Below are 17,156 nucleotides of genomic sequence, written 5' to 3' on the forward strand. Positions count from 1 at the left end.
GAGGTGAAAATGCAATTGTTGAGAAGGTGCTCCATGGTTTCCTCTTGGGCTTCATAGAACTGACATCTGGAAGGCCCTAAGATACCCCTCTTCCTAATATTATCCTAGGTTAGAATTTTCCTATGTTGAACCAGCCACAAGAAGAGTTTAATTTTCATCCAGCCTTGATGTCTCCATAAGTCTTGCCAAATCCTATCCGGAGCTTGTGAATTAAGGTCAAGGAGAATGAGTTTTGCTTCCTTGAGATTAAAGGAACCCTCATTATTTTTGCCCCATCTTAGTTGGTCTTGCCCTTCTAACCTCAAAATCTTCCTTTGTTCTACCATTTTTTTAGAGTCTCTGCTTCAGCCTTCAGGGGGCTGTCATCCCTAAACTCAAAGTTCCTCCAGCTTCTCCATTTTCCAATACTGTTGCATTGATCCCAAAAGTCTTTTACTTTAGATAACCCTTTGGTATCTGTCTCTTCCTTGAGATCCCTCAAATATTCTTTTAACAAGATAGGTTCTTGTTGCCATCTATCCTCCCAGAATAGGGCTAGGTTTCCTTCTCTGATTTCCCAGAAGCTGTTTCCTTGGACTAAGCCCCGGTTATCCCATGCCTTATTCCAAATGTGTGATCCCTTTCTATATCCTAACATTCTTATTAGATCATTGTTTTTCCAAGTGCTGGCATATTTTTCTTTCCAAATCATTGCCCACTAAGCCTCTGGGTCTTTTACCCATCGCCACCATAATTTAGCTCCTAAAACCTTGCTTAGAATCTCAGGATCATCCAATCCAAGCCCTCCATAGTTTTTAGGTTTGCATATTTTTTTCCCATGATACCAAGGCCCATTTCTTTTTTCTTCCCCCTTGCCCCAAAGAAAGTCTCTTTGTATGGTTCTGAATTGATGCAGGACTCCTTTTGGTGTCGGGAGCACTGATAGCATGAAGACTGGGATTGATTATAGGACAGCCTTGGTTAGCACCAACCTACCAGCCAAATTTAATGATCTAATAGTATGTTTCCTGATTTTATCTTGCAATTTGTTAATCATTGGTTCCCATATGCTCTTGTATAAAGGTTTGCCCTTTAGAGGAACTCCCAAATATTTTGAAGGGAGGATCTCCCTTTGAAAGCCCAAAATTCTAGAAATGTTTCTCCGAATAGCAATGTGAGTGTTAAAGAAAAAAATCTTAGATTTGGAGAGGTTAACTTCCATACCTGAAGCCATGGAAAAGTCTCTCAGGATTTTCTTATAAGCTAGAGATTCTTTGACTGTGGGGATACCCTGCAGCATGGTATCATCAACAAATTGTTGGTGTGTTAAGGCCTGACCATCTTCAGAAAGTTGGATACCTTTGACTTTCCCATCTACTTTAGCATGCTTGATAGATCAACCCAGCCCTTCCATCATGAGTATAAAGAGAAAGGGAGAGAGTGGATCTCCCTGCCTGAGGCCTCTTGAAGGAATAAAAGTCTCCGAGGGAGATCCATTAACAAGAATTGAAAAACTGGGAGAAGTTACTAGGGCCATTACCCATCTGATCCAGTTATTATCAAACCCAAAAGCAATGAGAATTTTTTTGATATAGGTCCAGTTTAGCTTATCATAAGCTTTGGCTATATCCAATTGCATTATCATTCTAGCTTTCCTATTGATTGTCAATGAGTGCACCACCTCATGAGCTTGAATGATGTTGTCGAGGATTTGCCTACCTTCCACATAACCAGATTGTTCAACTGACACCAGGGTAGGAAGAAGAGGTTTGAGTCTATTGGCCACAACTTTGGATATTATCTTGTAGACAACATTGCACAAGGCAATGGGTCTAAACCTATCAGGAGTTTGAGCCAATTCCTGTTTAGGGATCAAGGAGATAAAGGTTGTATTAAGCACCTTCAATATGGTCTTGTCCCTCCTGGAGTCTTCCACTACGTTCAGAATGTCCTGTTTTACTATATTCCAGCAAGCTTTAAAGAAATCTACATTGAATCCATCTGGGCCTCGTGCCTTACCATTTTGCATTTCTTTTAGGACCTCACTAACCTCCTCTTCCGACACTAGTCTATTAAGGTTGAAATTGTCCTCTCTGGAAACCAGCTTAGGTATATGTCTTGATATACCCTAATGGATTGTTCTCTATCTGAATAGGTTTCCTATGCAATACCACGAAAGTGCTGAACTAGCACTGCTTCTATTTCTTCATGAGAATTGAGAAGGTTACCTCCCTCATCCTTGATCGAAGAAATCCTGTTGTGAGCTCTGTTCGCCATAGTGGATCTATGGAAAAATCTAGTGTTACGTTCTCCTTCTTTTAGCCATTGCACTCTGGATTTTTGCCTCCAAAAAATCTCCTCTTGTTTACATAAGTTCTCCCATTCTTGATGATATTTGGTTGCCTGATCACTTCTATCTTTATCAAAACCCTCCATGATAAGGGTTTGGTTGAGTTCCTACATTTTTCCCTCAACAAATTTTTTTGCTTCAAAAATATTGCCATATTCCTTCTTGTTCCATTCCTTGAGCCTGAGTTTGATATGTTTGAGTCTTTTTTGAAGAAGGAACATTCTTGTGCCCTGAATATTCAAATCTTCTGCCCACCAGATGGCTATGTTGTTGCTGAAATCTGGGTGGGAGAGCCAGATGTTTTCAAATCTGAAAGGTCTATTCCTGGGGGTACCAATGCCCTGAATTTCCAGTTGTACCGGCCAGTGATTAGAGCCTCCAAAGGGGAGAACTCTTGCAACTATGTCCTTGTCCTTGAGCATAAGATCCTCTGAGATTATGAATCTATCTAATTTGGAGGCCACCTGAGATTCTCCCCCTCTTTTATTGTTCCAAGTAAAGGTCCCATTATTCATTACAATATCCACTAGCCTCATATTGTCTATGAAGGTTTGAAATGCATAAGAGTCTTTACTTAGAATTCTGGTACCCCCTTTTTTCTCCGACAGCGACTTGATCATATTGAAATCACCCTCTAAGATCCAAGGGATTCTTGCATGTCTTTCCCTGAGATCCTGTAGGGAATCTAGAAGCTTGAGTTTACCATCTATTATTTGGGGGCCACATTCGTGACCAGGTAAATTTCCTTATCTCCCATTGGTTGAATGACCACTGAAAGATAATCCCTAGATGCATCTACATCTATAATGTCAATTTTTTGGGGGTTCCAAAGCATGAGAATGCCTCCTGCTTTATTCTCTGCTTTGACTTCCAGAAACTCAAATCTATTGAGCCATTTTTTGTGAATCTCTTTTATTTTTTGAATGGAACATTTAGTTTCCTGGATGAAGATCACATCTGGTGCTTCTTGTTTCATCCTATTACTAAGTAATCTTTGTTTTCTTTTATTGCCTAGACCCCTAATATTCCAAGAAGTGAACTTCATTATTAAAGATTGTAAAGGAGTAACTAGATAGGTCTTTCATCTTACATGAGTCTATCATTAACATTCCACATTCCATCAAAAGCTCGTTCTGTTTTTTCCTACCTCTTTTCTTTCCTAGGTTCCGGGGTGCTAATCCTAGTGTGGTTTTCATAGCTTTCACACCTTCGCTGCCCTATCTTTCATTTTTCCCTTGCTTTTCCAGCCCTATGGTCTGAGTTTTCCATATGAACAGCTATTGAACTCTATTGAACTCCTCTGGAGGTAACGAATCCACTCCCTCCCTGGTTCCTTGTTTCAAGAATCCTTCTAGATCTAGATTCGCATTCTCAAGAATCTCCTGAAGTTCGTGGTCTTCCATTTCCATCTCACTCTAGGTCATTTCCTAGTCCATCTCTAGTTCTGTGTCACTCATCATTTCTTCTTTCTGTTTATTGATGTTTTGTGTTTGCTCATCATTATCTCTATTCTCCTCCTCCACTAGACTACCTCCCTTGGCCTGATCTACTTTTGTTATCACCTCTTCCTCTTTTAGTGCTTGAAACCTATTTTGACTGGCCAGTTGCTTTTCTGTTTGAAGTGGCTTCGATCCCCTTTTGCTTCCTTTTCCTTTCGGACCACTTTATTAAATCTTTCAGTGTCTTTCATGGTATTAGTTTTACTATTGTTTTCTATTTTACTGAGAGGGCAATCTTTGAATAGGTGCCCATGCTCATGGAATTTGCGACATCCGAATGGAATGTTTTCATAATCCACTGTTTGCACCCATTCTTCGTCAAACACTTCCAAGATTACCTCATCCGGTAGAGCTCTAGAAAGATCCATCTCCACACATATTCTTGCAAAGGATGTGTATTTTCCCCTTCTGGTGGCCTCAGAAGCTTTGAAAAAACACCCTAACTTATTTCCTATGGTAGATAAGGATTCCAGTTGCCAATAATCCAAAGGTAGAGAGTAGAGTCTAACCAAAATCGGGACCGAGGTAAATGTTTCTCATTTTGGGACAAAATTCATAACCCATGGTCACATATACAGGCCTGCAGCTGCATAAAAGTAGGGCCCTCCTTCAAACACTCTATCCTTATCTTCAATATTTGCAAAGACTACAGTAAAGAATCCCTTTGACCCAAGATGTAGTTCTATGCTTCCTTTTGGTTTCTAGTGGTATTTAATCCATGTTTGTAAAGCTTTTTCGGTGGGCCATAAGCCCATGAATTTACAAATGATTGCATATGTCTGCATGTGGTCCCTATGCGCCTGCAGAGCAGGATCATTCAAAACTACTCTGGGCATGATTGTAGTTTTGGGCTTGCATGGTCCCTTTTGTGCTTTGTCTTTTGTTCCCTGTTTCTTGTTCGCTTCCTCGCTTTCTTTAGTGTTGTTATTCTCCCTAGATTTAGAGCCCTCCTGCTCCTCTTCCCTGTTTCTTTGCCTTCCATCTGAAGGACCTCTATCATCTTCTATTGGTTTTTTACCTCTGTTGGCCACTGCCTGCTTGTAGGAGGGAGTGGAGCTCCCTCCTTTACATCCTTCCATGGAGAAAAAACTCTGCAAGCCTGTAACCCTAGCTCAAAAATCGTCACTCTGCTCCCTCGACTAGGTTTTCATGTCTGGGGTTGGAATTGTACTCATCTCTCATGATGAGAAAATATAACCCAATATTGTAAATTATATTTTGAAGTCACGAACAACATGGTAGAATATGAAGCACTAATTCTAGGATTAGAGTTAGAGAAGAGTTTGAAATTTCATAACTTTTCAGTATATGGTGATTCAGAGTTAATTGTAAAAAAAATCAGAAATCTTTGTCAAACTAAGCATCCTAGGGCCAAAGCTTATAGAAACGAAGTTCGGGATCATGTATAAAATTATTTTCAAGCCTTCAATATCATATTAATCCCAAGAGAAGAAAATATTCATGTTGATGCTAATTCCTGATCCTCTACAATTACATTATCAAATTGAAGTAAAATGCAGATCTTCCATTCCTGATAATCTAAAACACTAGAAAGTTTTTGAATATGATGAGAAATTTTAAAAAAAAAAAATTACAAGCAATTGATGAACTTTCTGTTTTGCAATTTGAAGAATAAGACATTGATGAAATCAAATCAAATGAGGATGATCCATATTCACATTTAAAATAGAAAATTGATATCATTAAATTATCAAATAATTAAATCCCAAAGGGGTTAGTTCCCCTTGATTTTATTTTTTTATCATAATGATGTCTCAAAAACTTCACTGCCAAATTCACAACAAGATGTTCAAGACTGTGTGCTAAATTCACAACAAGATGTTTAGGACTGTAATATTAGTACTTCTGAAGAAATTAGAGATGTTAAAATTTTAGCATATTTACCTCAAAAAATCAAAGAAAAATATATCAATATTTTTAAACATTACAGAGATGTATTTGCATTGTCCTACGAATAATTTAAAACCTATCACATAGCCATTATTGAGCATAAAATTCCTCTCAAACCAAAAGCTAAACCATTTCAACAGAAATTAAGAAGAATAAATCTATTCTTGCTTCCAATCATTGAGAAAGAAGTAAAGAAGCTATTGGATGAAAAAATAATTTTTCCCTTAAGATATTCAGAATGAATAGCCAATCTAGTACCTGTTAGGAAGAAAAATGGAGAAATAAGACTATGTGTTGACTTTAGGAATCTGAACAAATTTTCTTTAAAGGATAATTATCCATTACCAAAGATGGACCAATTACTTCACATACTATTAGGTTCTAACATGATTTCAATGTTAGATCATTTTCTAGATATAACCAGTTTCTAGTTAGTCAAGAAGATAGAGAAAATACAACATTTACAACTCCACGGGGTACATTTATGTATTTCAAGATGCAATTTAGTTTAACCAACATTGGAACAACATTTCAAAGAGAAATGGATATGGAATTTGTTGGTAAGATAAATAAATTTTTTGTATTTTATCTTGATGATTTAACTGTGTTTTCTAATTCTGATGATAAACACTTGAAACATTTGAGGAAAGTTTTTGAAAGATGTAGGAAATATGGCATTTCTCTTATTCCCAAAAATTCACTTTTCACAATCAAAGAAAAAAAGATTTTGGGACATATAATTTCAAAGGAAGGAGTTGTTATTGATCCAAAAATAATTTCAACAATTCAGGTAATCAATTTGCGTAGAAACAAAAATGCAATTTAGTCATTTTTAGGAAAAGTAAATTTCTTGAGAAGATTTATACCTAATTATGTTGAGATTGTGAAAGATATTACTAATATTCTTAAAAATGATCATGAAGTTAAATGGACAGTACATGCTAGATATTCTTTTTCACAGATCAAGAAGGCAATTTCAGAAGCCCCAGTACTAGCTAGTCCAGATTACACAAAACTTTTTAGTATCTTCTCCTTTGCCTCAGATACTACCATAACAGTTGTTTTACTACAAAGAAATGATGATCAATATGAGAAACCAATTGCCTTTTTCAGTAAGGTTATGAGAGATGTTGAACTAAGATATGACATCATAGAGAAACAAGCTTATGCCTTGGTGCAAGCTTTGAAAGCATTTAGGATTTATGTCTTACATTCTCCTATAATTGCTTATGTTCCCAACAATGCAGTAAAAACAATTCTAACTCAACCTGATACAGATGGAAAGAGGGGAAGATGGATTTCTAAGATACTTGAGTTTGATCTAGACATCAAACCTACTAAGTTGGTGAAAGGACGAGGCTTAGCTAAACTTCTGGTTGAATCAAATTGTAAAATACTTGGTATTAACACTATCATGCATATTTTAGGTAAGAAGATTCCACAAGAACCTTCTCAAATTTCAGGTGAGAAGAATCCATAAGAACCTTCTCAGATTTCAGGTGAGTATAATCCACAAGAACCTTCTCAGATTTCAGGTGAGTATAATCCACAAGAACCTTCTTCCAGTGCTATGTACTCCCTTCTCCGAAATTAATAGAAGATTGACTTACAAAAAGAAAACTAGTCATTACATTGAATTTTAAATTTATGTTGTTATAACTAACTAATAATTTTAAAATAAGTATTTATGATTAATTAATTTTGATTTAAACATTTTTAATATATATATATATATATATATATATATATATATATATATATATATATATATATATAGATATAGATATATTTATCAGTTTAGATCTATTTTAATTCTAAATCTACATAGCGTTGAGAGTGACCAAATCTCTTTTAACTCTAAAATTGGTTTGCACTTCAAGAAATTTGATCCCCCTCGGCACTTGGTAGATTCAGAATGAAGAATAGATCTGAGTTGGTTTAATTATTAATAATTTTTTTTCTCTCGGTAAAACTAGCTAATCTATTATATTATATTTACAAGTAAACTTTACATGCAGAGAGACAGGCTGTCCAGGGCCAACTGTGGCACCTTGGATGACTTAGCTTGACACCAAAATGCTCCCTCGCAGGGGCAGCACCTCCTGAATATACCAAAACACTTCCAAAACAGACCAAAACAAAGACAGTAATGACACGGCTATACCAGAACAAGAAACAGAACATGAAACAGAATTGAGCTTAGACAGTAGCGATACGGCCCACGCAGGGGCTTCCATTCAAAAAACTTCACGTGAATCCTTGCCCAGACGCATGACCGCAGAATACAAGACATAATTAAGAACTGAAAATAAACAGACACAGTAACGTAGCCGAGAGAGACCTTTGAGGTAGACCATAGCCGAGAGAGAGAAGAGAGGGCTGGAGAGTGCTTCTGGGGATCAATCTTCAGGCTCTTCCTCCACGACGTAGCACCATCCTTGGCCTTCAGGGACTCCTGCCCACATTGCCATTGGATCCTTTGCAGTGGCCAGAGGTTCCTGCTCTGGAAGTTGGGGAGGGGCTTGCTTGGGCTCTTTCCCTGAAGTTCCTTCTTCAATTGATGGCTGCAGCACTGGACTCTCCTCACGATTGCCTTCTGGAAGTAGCTCAGCCGAAACTGGTGGCTTTCCATCTTCATTCTCCTCAGGAACCTTGGTAAAGAGGACTGAGATATGTGCACTGATGCCTGCACTATCCTTCGAGCTGCCCAAGGTGAAAACGACTGAGCCAAATGCTGGAAGCACAGGCTCCCCTCCACTGGAGCTGCCGACCTCCATGAACTGGTTGGCTTGAATTGGGGTGGCTTTCGCTCTCCTGTGGCAGTAGCAGCAGCAGCAGTGATGGTGCACATCTGCTGCAGGGGGGCGAGAAGAAGCACCTCGCCCTGGTCCCCTTCTGCTCGGTTGTCTCTCCCGCAATCGAGCCATAGATTCCACGTCTTCTTCAGCTGGTTCCAGGACCGAGCGCGTGGGTTTGAAGTCCCCGCTGTGACCGCCAAAGGATAACAGTACCCAAGATGATGCAGGGCGGAACTCCACTGCCCAAAGACCACGCACAGAAGTAGCAAACCTGGAGCAAACTTTGCCCGAGCGAGAGACCTCAATTTCCGCCTCAAATTCGCTCCAATTGCTCTTGGAGTTCCGCTCCTTTCTGAGCCATTCACCAAATTCACAATACCAGGTTGCAGTGACTGCGTTTTGAGGGAGGAAAGCGCCCACCCGTCCGGAGATTTTCCGAGCCTGCACCACCCAGACCTTAACAAGCCAATGCATCTGCAATGATCCGACTTCCCTGTAATATCTCTCAACATTCCCTCGAACAGAGCCCTCCATAACTGCTTCCTGCCTCCCCGTCGCTTCACTCTGCTCAGCATTGAATGCCCATAGCTCGGGCTGCTGAATGTTATACCTCGGCGGCGGTGAGCCATTACTCTGCGTCGTTGGCACGGGGCGGCACATGCTGGGCATGTGGCTCGTCCCTGTGTGACATGCCATCACCCGCATCCGGGGTTAGTTTAATTATTAATAATTGATAATTATAATTATTTATTTTATTTTATTTTATTTTGCATATTCAAAATGTTTTAATTAATAATTATATTTATATTTTATTTATTTTTTTAATTGTATTTTATTCTTATTCTTATTCTTATTGTTACTTAATTTGACTCAGTGAAAATGATTACGTAACATAATATTACAACATATCTTCCATATTGGATTAGAAAACTCCTTTCAATATGTTATTAATAATAATTTTATAATAAATATTTACAATTAATTAATCTTAATTAAAAAAAAAGTCATTTTTTTAAATTAAAAAATAAATAAATAAATTATAAATCATGATAATCAATATATATACCACATATCAATTATTTATGATTTAAACACTTTTCTTTCTATTTATAATTATTTACCATTAATAAAACATGCCTAATATTTACATTTTATTTTCTTATTTAAATATTTTGATTCCATATTTTATCTTTACTCTTATTAAAATAAATAAGGTAATAAAAATGGATTTATTTCTTTAATATATATGAAAATGAAAACACCTATTTATTATGAATATTTTTTTAGATCCCATGTTTCAACTTTATATTTAGTATTGAATAATTAATACATCCTTCTCAAAAAATATTTATTATTCTTAATTTCCAAATTAGGTAAGGGTTAGTCCCAATACTGAATTTGAACATGTGATTTGTTGGAGACTAAATCTCACACAAAACAATTGGTCCACACATCATTAATGCATTTTAAAATTAAATTTTATTTAGTTACGATATTAAATTTGCCAAAAAATAATATATTATATTTAATTCACCAAATGCATAATTACTTCTTTGTTTTGTTGAGTAAACATTAACATTCTAGCTTCCCTTTCCCCCACAATTCACAATGATACTTAAATGATAAACACTCATTCCCAACTCTATATATACATGTGTTCATCATCAGTTAATTTTTTATAGAAGTTTTGGTTGGTTACCTAGAATAAATATTATTTTTCCTAAGTTTCGTGTTCTTTTCTCCTAAACGCTTGAGGCTTCCCCACCTAAACCTAGGTCATATCCATAACTTAAAAATAAGGGTTTCTAATAAGCATTATCATCACTTCTTGGTTCACCGAAAATATATCTCTTTGTGTGTGTGCACACGCTTTATAATAACGATCTCTTCCCATAGCTCGACAACATGACATGATAAAGGTTCCACAACAATTTCACCAATACATCCTTGGTGTCAACCAACATGGTTTTGGCTACGAAAAAGAATCCCATTCTCAGTGAATTTATTTGACCATGCATGGTGCATTTCTAACATTTCATATGTTTTGGGTCATGGGGCTTGTCAAGTTTTACATTCCACATGATCTAGCCCATGTGGCTTGTCAGGGTTTTAATGGCTTAGATAAAATATGATGGTTTTGAGGATGAGTATCTCCTCAAGAGGTAGTTAGCATAACTAACCTCTCCCTGGCCGCCGCACCCCCCCCCCCCCCCCCCCCTCTGAACTCTGATACCATTTGTGTCGGGTGAGTTTGATGATCTGAGCTCTGCACTATTTGAGTGTTTTCAAGGGTTTACCCTTCCCTTGACTCTTTGGTCGTAGAAGGAGTTTACAGACCTTTTCTTTGCCTATTGTCACAAAGTAAGTTTGATAACCCTTTTCCACGAGTTATGAGTTCTTGTTTTAGTGTTTTTGTTTTCATTTATCTATTTTTTATTTACTCTTAACCTTCTTGCTTAGAAGGGTAAATAATCTTTCTCCTATTATGGTTACAGGTTCAAGGTTGGCATGAGGTTGGGTTTACATTACTCTGAGATCTATACTATGCATGGCCTCTCTCTCTCAAGGTTTTGAGGGTTTTTCTCAAAGTTATGATAATAAACTCTTCATTTGATTATGGTTAGCTTACAACAAAGGGTTAACTACTCATCCTTTCTTACGGTTCGGAATCTATGGTTTCTAGTAGCATCATACGTAGCTATAAGTGTTTGCTTTTAGTCAAAATCTTGATTTCTTACAAAATTATTTCTTTATATTTTTCTAAATTTATTTAACCAGAGATAATCCTCTTCTAGTAATAAGGTTTTCCTCTATTTGATGGACTGGAAATTGATCTTTCACCACTTTCTTTTTATAGAAAAATAAACACATCAAACCCTAGTTCTTTCCCTTAAAATTTTCAACATTTCTAAATTTCTCGATGGAATCGGTTTTTAATAATTTCTCCCATTAGTTTCCAGGTTAGTACACGTTGTATCCTTTTAGAGGCTATCAAAGGGATGATGCTAAATATTCTTACGTTTTGGATTACCATGTACCCACTTTCTTATTATGTTCTTGTCTCTTCTAGTGTAGGGTTTCTATAACAACTCATAGGGCTTAGGCCAAAAATGATCAGGCCTTTATTATATACGTAGATATTATTTTGGGAATATTAAAATGCTTGGCCTGTTGAAATTGACTTGTGGATTACCTCTATTCGAGCACAGATTCTCTTTGAGACTATCAACATTATATGGATTATAAAGTGTAATCTTTTATATTTATTTTGTAACACTATTTTTTCTCTTGGCATAACCCAGCAGAGTTCAACATCGAATATACTCTTTGTTCTATATGTAAGGTGTTACTTCTTTTCATCTTTATGAAAGGAGAACCGAGGCTATATGCTTTCTAACTGATTTTTTTCTAGAAATATTTTTCTTTTACCATGTATAAATAACATGTTCCAAATATATCGATATTTTTGAAATTTGATGAGGCTTCCATGCCTTTCGTAGTTTTTGTTGAGTATTTGTCTTCCCGATATATTCATCACAAGTTATAACATGAAACTTTTATTCCTAATTGTTAAATTTGTGCATAATTCATTGAATGTTAAATACAAAATACTATTCGCCTGGTCATATTGATCAATTTTACACATATATATGTCCTTTTGTATATATATTATAGTACATTACTCTCATGTTTTGAATTTCTAGACTTCTATTATTCTAAATGATTTTGTCACTTGACGGGGATTGCATATTGGTTGAGGGATGATCCAAGATCCTTTTATTAGTGTTAACTCATGACCATGCTAACGCCGTCACATATGTTTGTGTGTGTGTTTGTGTTTGTGACTCTGTGTGTGTAAACTTTTTAAGAAAACACATCTAAGATAGTCTCCCATAGGGTTCATGTTTTCCAATACAGAATCCTTTCCAAAATTTAAAATAAACATTTTCTTTAACATAAACAAACAACCTGTTTCCTAGATTCAATTATAATAGAAAATACAACCTTATTAACAAGAGACCATGTACTCATTAGTACTTGCATTCATTCCTTCTCCCTACATAGAGACATAAGCAAATATTAGAATTTAACTTCTTAACAAATCATAACAAAACAACCCAGGTACTTATTGTTTCTTCTAAAAATATAATAGGAAGTACCATGCTCCCCCCAACTGATGAATAGTTGTCTCAATAATTCCCCTTGATCTCCAGGCTCCTTTTTTGTCAAGAAACTAGCCAGTAATTTTCACAGTTTTACCTCCTCAAACCCTAACAACGTCCTACTAAATCTGGGTTGTAATTTATTTTGTGTAGGTTCAATTTTTCGCACCCACTGAAACCTCACTATTTTGATTTCCTTTTTCTCCTACAATATTTCTTCATCCACCCATGACCTTTTCCTCCCATAGAGTTAATTATGGTGGTAGGGAAAATCCCCCCAAAGATGGAGGATTTTTCTTTCTTTTGTGTCAGTTATCTTCTCTTGGACTACAACTAATTTTTAACAGCTTCCTAACAATTGGGAGCCTTACTACTCATGTGGTGGCTCTTCTTTTATTCTCAAAATAACAATAAGTAAAAAAAATAAAATTTCATTAATAACAATAAATATTTACATTCTCATAAAAATGTTCAACTTTAATTTTTAGCCTCATCACCATCATCCATATTTATCAAAATAAAATCATAAAATTCTAATAAGAATTATTTTTATTAAGGGCACTACATCTCCCTCTCCTTAAAGGGAGCACCATCCTCAGTATTTTTTTATATTCATGCCTTTTGGAAAATCATAGGAAATGCCTCTTTCATTTCTTCCTCCATCTCCTAGGTGGCTGCATCAGGCCCAAAGTGCTTCCATTACACTTTAACCTAGGCATTGGCTTGATTCTAGAGTATCATTTCCCTTTGGTATAAGATTTGCAAAGGCTCATCCTGGAATTTTCCTTCTGGTTCACCCTGTACAACATCTTAATCAAGAACATGAGTTGGATCATGATTATACTTTTTCAAAAGAGACACATGAAAAATAGTGCAAACCTTAATGTGAGCTAGTAATTTTAGCTAGTAGGCCACCGATCATATTCTTGCTAGTATTTCAAACACTCCACAAAATCAAGGTGCTAATTTAGCACAATTTCCTAAGTTTAGAGTAATCTTTTTTTGTTTGACTTTAATATACATGTGTTCTTCTACATGGAATTTTTTGTATGTACTTTTTAAGTCACCATAAATTTTTTTCTTGTCCTTGTCAACCTTTAAGTTTTGTTTTACTTTTTTCATAGATTGTTCCATTTCCTATAAAATATTTGATTCTAAAATAAGTTTGTCTTCGGGCTGACTCCAACTCAAGGGAGTATGACACTTGCATCCATATAGGAATTCAAAAGGATTCATTTTGATGGATGTCTAATAACTGTTGTTATGAGAAAACTCAACCAAGTGAAAATAATCCTCCCAATTAGTGAGTTGATTTATTACATACATGTGTAGCATGTCTTCGAGAATATGATTGATCCTTTTGGGTTTTCCATTTGTTTCTCGATGGTATGCAGTGCTAAAGTTTAGCGTACTCCAAAATTTGGAAGAAAACTTTGCATCCCTGTCACAAATAAAAAATTTCAGTAATTCATGTAATCTGAAATTTTTCTTTCATAAAAATTTCTACCACATGAACCATTTTATAAGTTGATTGAAAAGGTGTAAAATGAGAAGGTTTTTTCAATTTATCTTCTACAACCATAATCAAGTCATGTTGTCTTTTATTCCTAGGTAATCTAGTGATAAGATCTAATGAAATTTTTCCCATTTCCATTTTGGTAAAGGAAAAGGATTCAAAAAACCTACAAAATGTTAATGTTCTACCTTTACCTTTTGGAACTTCCAGAATTTTGCTAAATACAAAGCTACCTATGTTTTCATTCCGGGCCAGAATAATTATTTTTAAAGCGCTGAAATATTTTTTTTGACAACCTGGTGGAGTCAAGAAAGGCTTTTTATAGTGTTCATCAAGAATTAATTGTTTAAGCCTGAGCACATTAGGGACATAAATTCTATCCTTAAAGGTTAACAGGTCATTATCATTAATTACATATTCTATATTTTCTAATTGATTAATGTCAATTTCATTCTTTCCCAAATGTGATCATAACTTTATCTTCCAAAGCTTATTATTTGTATTTGTTCTATGAAATTTGTTTTAGCACAACTTATGGATACCTCACAACCTACTTCAAACTATGACTTAGTGCATCAACCACTTTATTTTCCTTCCCCTTAATATGTTTAATGTCAAAATTATACTCGCTTAAGAAGGCCATCCATCTGACTTGTCTAACATTCAAGTTAGGATGACTGAAAAAAGTATTTTAAACTAATATGATCAGTGAATAATGTGAATTTCTGATTGATTAAATAATGACTCCACATTTTTAGTGAATGTATGACTATAGCCAATTCCAAATCATATATTTCATAATTCCTTTCATGGTATTTTAAATTTCTAGGCTTGTAGGCTACCACATGATTTTCCTACATTAGTGCTCCTCCTAAGCCTTCTAAACAAGCATCAATACAAACTATGAAATCTTTTTTTGGGTCAATTATTTTAAGAATAGGTGCAACAATGAGCAGATGCTTCAACTATTAAAAAATCTCTTGAAATTTTTGTGTGCATTCAAATTTAACCCTCGTTTGGTATAAGGAATTTACGGGGTGAGCCAATTTACATAATACCTTGATGAATATACAATAATATCACATAATGCCCATAAACGGTCAAACAATTTCCACATCATTAGGTACCGGCCAGTTAAGACTAGTTTTAACTTTTTCAGGATCCATAAATATCGCACCCTTGGAAATTACATGCCCCAAGTATTGTATTTGATACTTCTAGAGCTCACACTTATTGAACTTAGTGTAAATTTGATGTTCCTTAAGTGTTTGCAGCATTATTTTTAAGTGTTGTTTATGTTCTTCTGGTGTCCTTGAGTAAATTAAAATATCATAGATAAATATCAGCACAAATTTATCCAAATATTGACTTGAGACACTATTCATCAAGCCCATAAAAATATATAGTGCATTCATAAGTCCAAACTGAAGCACAATAAACTCATAGTGCCCATATCTAGTTCTAAAAGTTGTTTTAGGAATATCTTCATTTTAAATACTTAATTGGTGGCATTCAATCCTTCAATATATTTTAGAGAATTTAATGGCCCCTCTCACTTGATCAAATAAGTCATTGACTATAGGCAGTCTATATTTATTTTTAATTGTTAACTTATTCAACTACATGTAGTGAATACATAATCTGAATGTACCATCCTTTTTTTCACAATCAAAACTAGTGCTTCCTGTTATGAAGCACACGATCAGATTAACTCTATTTTAACTCTATTAACATTAGCACACTCATTTTATAAGGCGCTTTAGACACTGATGTGGCCCCCAGTATTAGCTCAATTGAGAAGTCAATGTGTCTCTTCTTTGGAAATCTGAGAATCTAATATGGAAACAGATCCCTTGAATTCCCATATCACTTCCAAGTCATTTAAGGTTCTTGTTTTAATTTCTTGTGAATGATCCTCTACTTTAATAATAAACAACTCACACCCTTTTCTAGCACACCTTTTTAATTGGTAGGTGAAATTATGTATGATAGAAATGGGTATAGTTATAACTTTTATGATATGTACCTCTCCTTCATCCATAGTATAGCTGACAAGTTTGTATAAATAGTTAACTATTGCTTTATGACTTTCCTTCCAATCCATCCCCACCAATATATCATAAGTAAAATACTCATATTTATGGTTGTTTTATTCCAATTTCATTCAATTTGACAAGCATTTACCTAAGTGGTAACCTTCCTCTTTATGTTAGTAGAAAATGTTGGTTTTCCACGATATTGGAGTCTAGGATAGAACATTAAATCACGGATGCTACCAATCCAATTATCACAACAAGTCTACACTGCACAATAGAACAATAAATAACAATAAATCTACTAGTGCACAAAATACACACAACCTTTTACAATTTTATACAACAAGCCAGCTTCATTATATTAATCAAACTAATAATGAAATAGTCTAGGGCTCGCATACTTGGGATAATGGCCCTCAAATATCCACAAGTACAAGAATACAAAATAGAAGATACATTGAAGATCTAGATAATGTAGTGCACAATCAAAACTACTTTTTCATATCATATACACTGAGTCCTTCACTTTCATTTTGCAGCACCTACCTCTATCAATGCAGCAACTATTTTAGGCCACTGAACTCATCTATCCAATATTCCCTCTAGTTGATCATAATTCTATCTACAACCAACACATAGGGTATTCACACTCACTAGTTTCTCCTTCATCCTTCAAGGAAACAACACTTTAAGACTTCTACCCATTGTTGCCCCTTAGCTCTTTTGGGAATTTTCTTCCCACTATAGTCTTCTTGTGCTACTCCAATAAAGACTAACATAGGACATCATGGTTTCCACCTATCATCATTGAATATCACTTCTCCAACAATGAACATTGGTTATCAACAACTGCTCATAGTTGTCCAAACCTTGAGCTCCTCCAAATTGTCACTACTAGCAACCA

Source organism: Pinus tabuliformis, chromosome 6 (assembly GCF_031772625.1).
Source record: "Pinus tabuliformis cultivar Carrire ecotype Pingquan chromosome 6, CPIR1, whole genome shotgun sequence".
In the NCBI taxonomy this organism is placed as follows: domain Eukaryota; kingdom Viridiplantae; phylum Streptophyta; class Pinopsida; order Pinales; family Pinaceae; genus Pinus; species Pinus tabuliformis.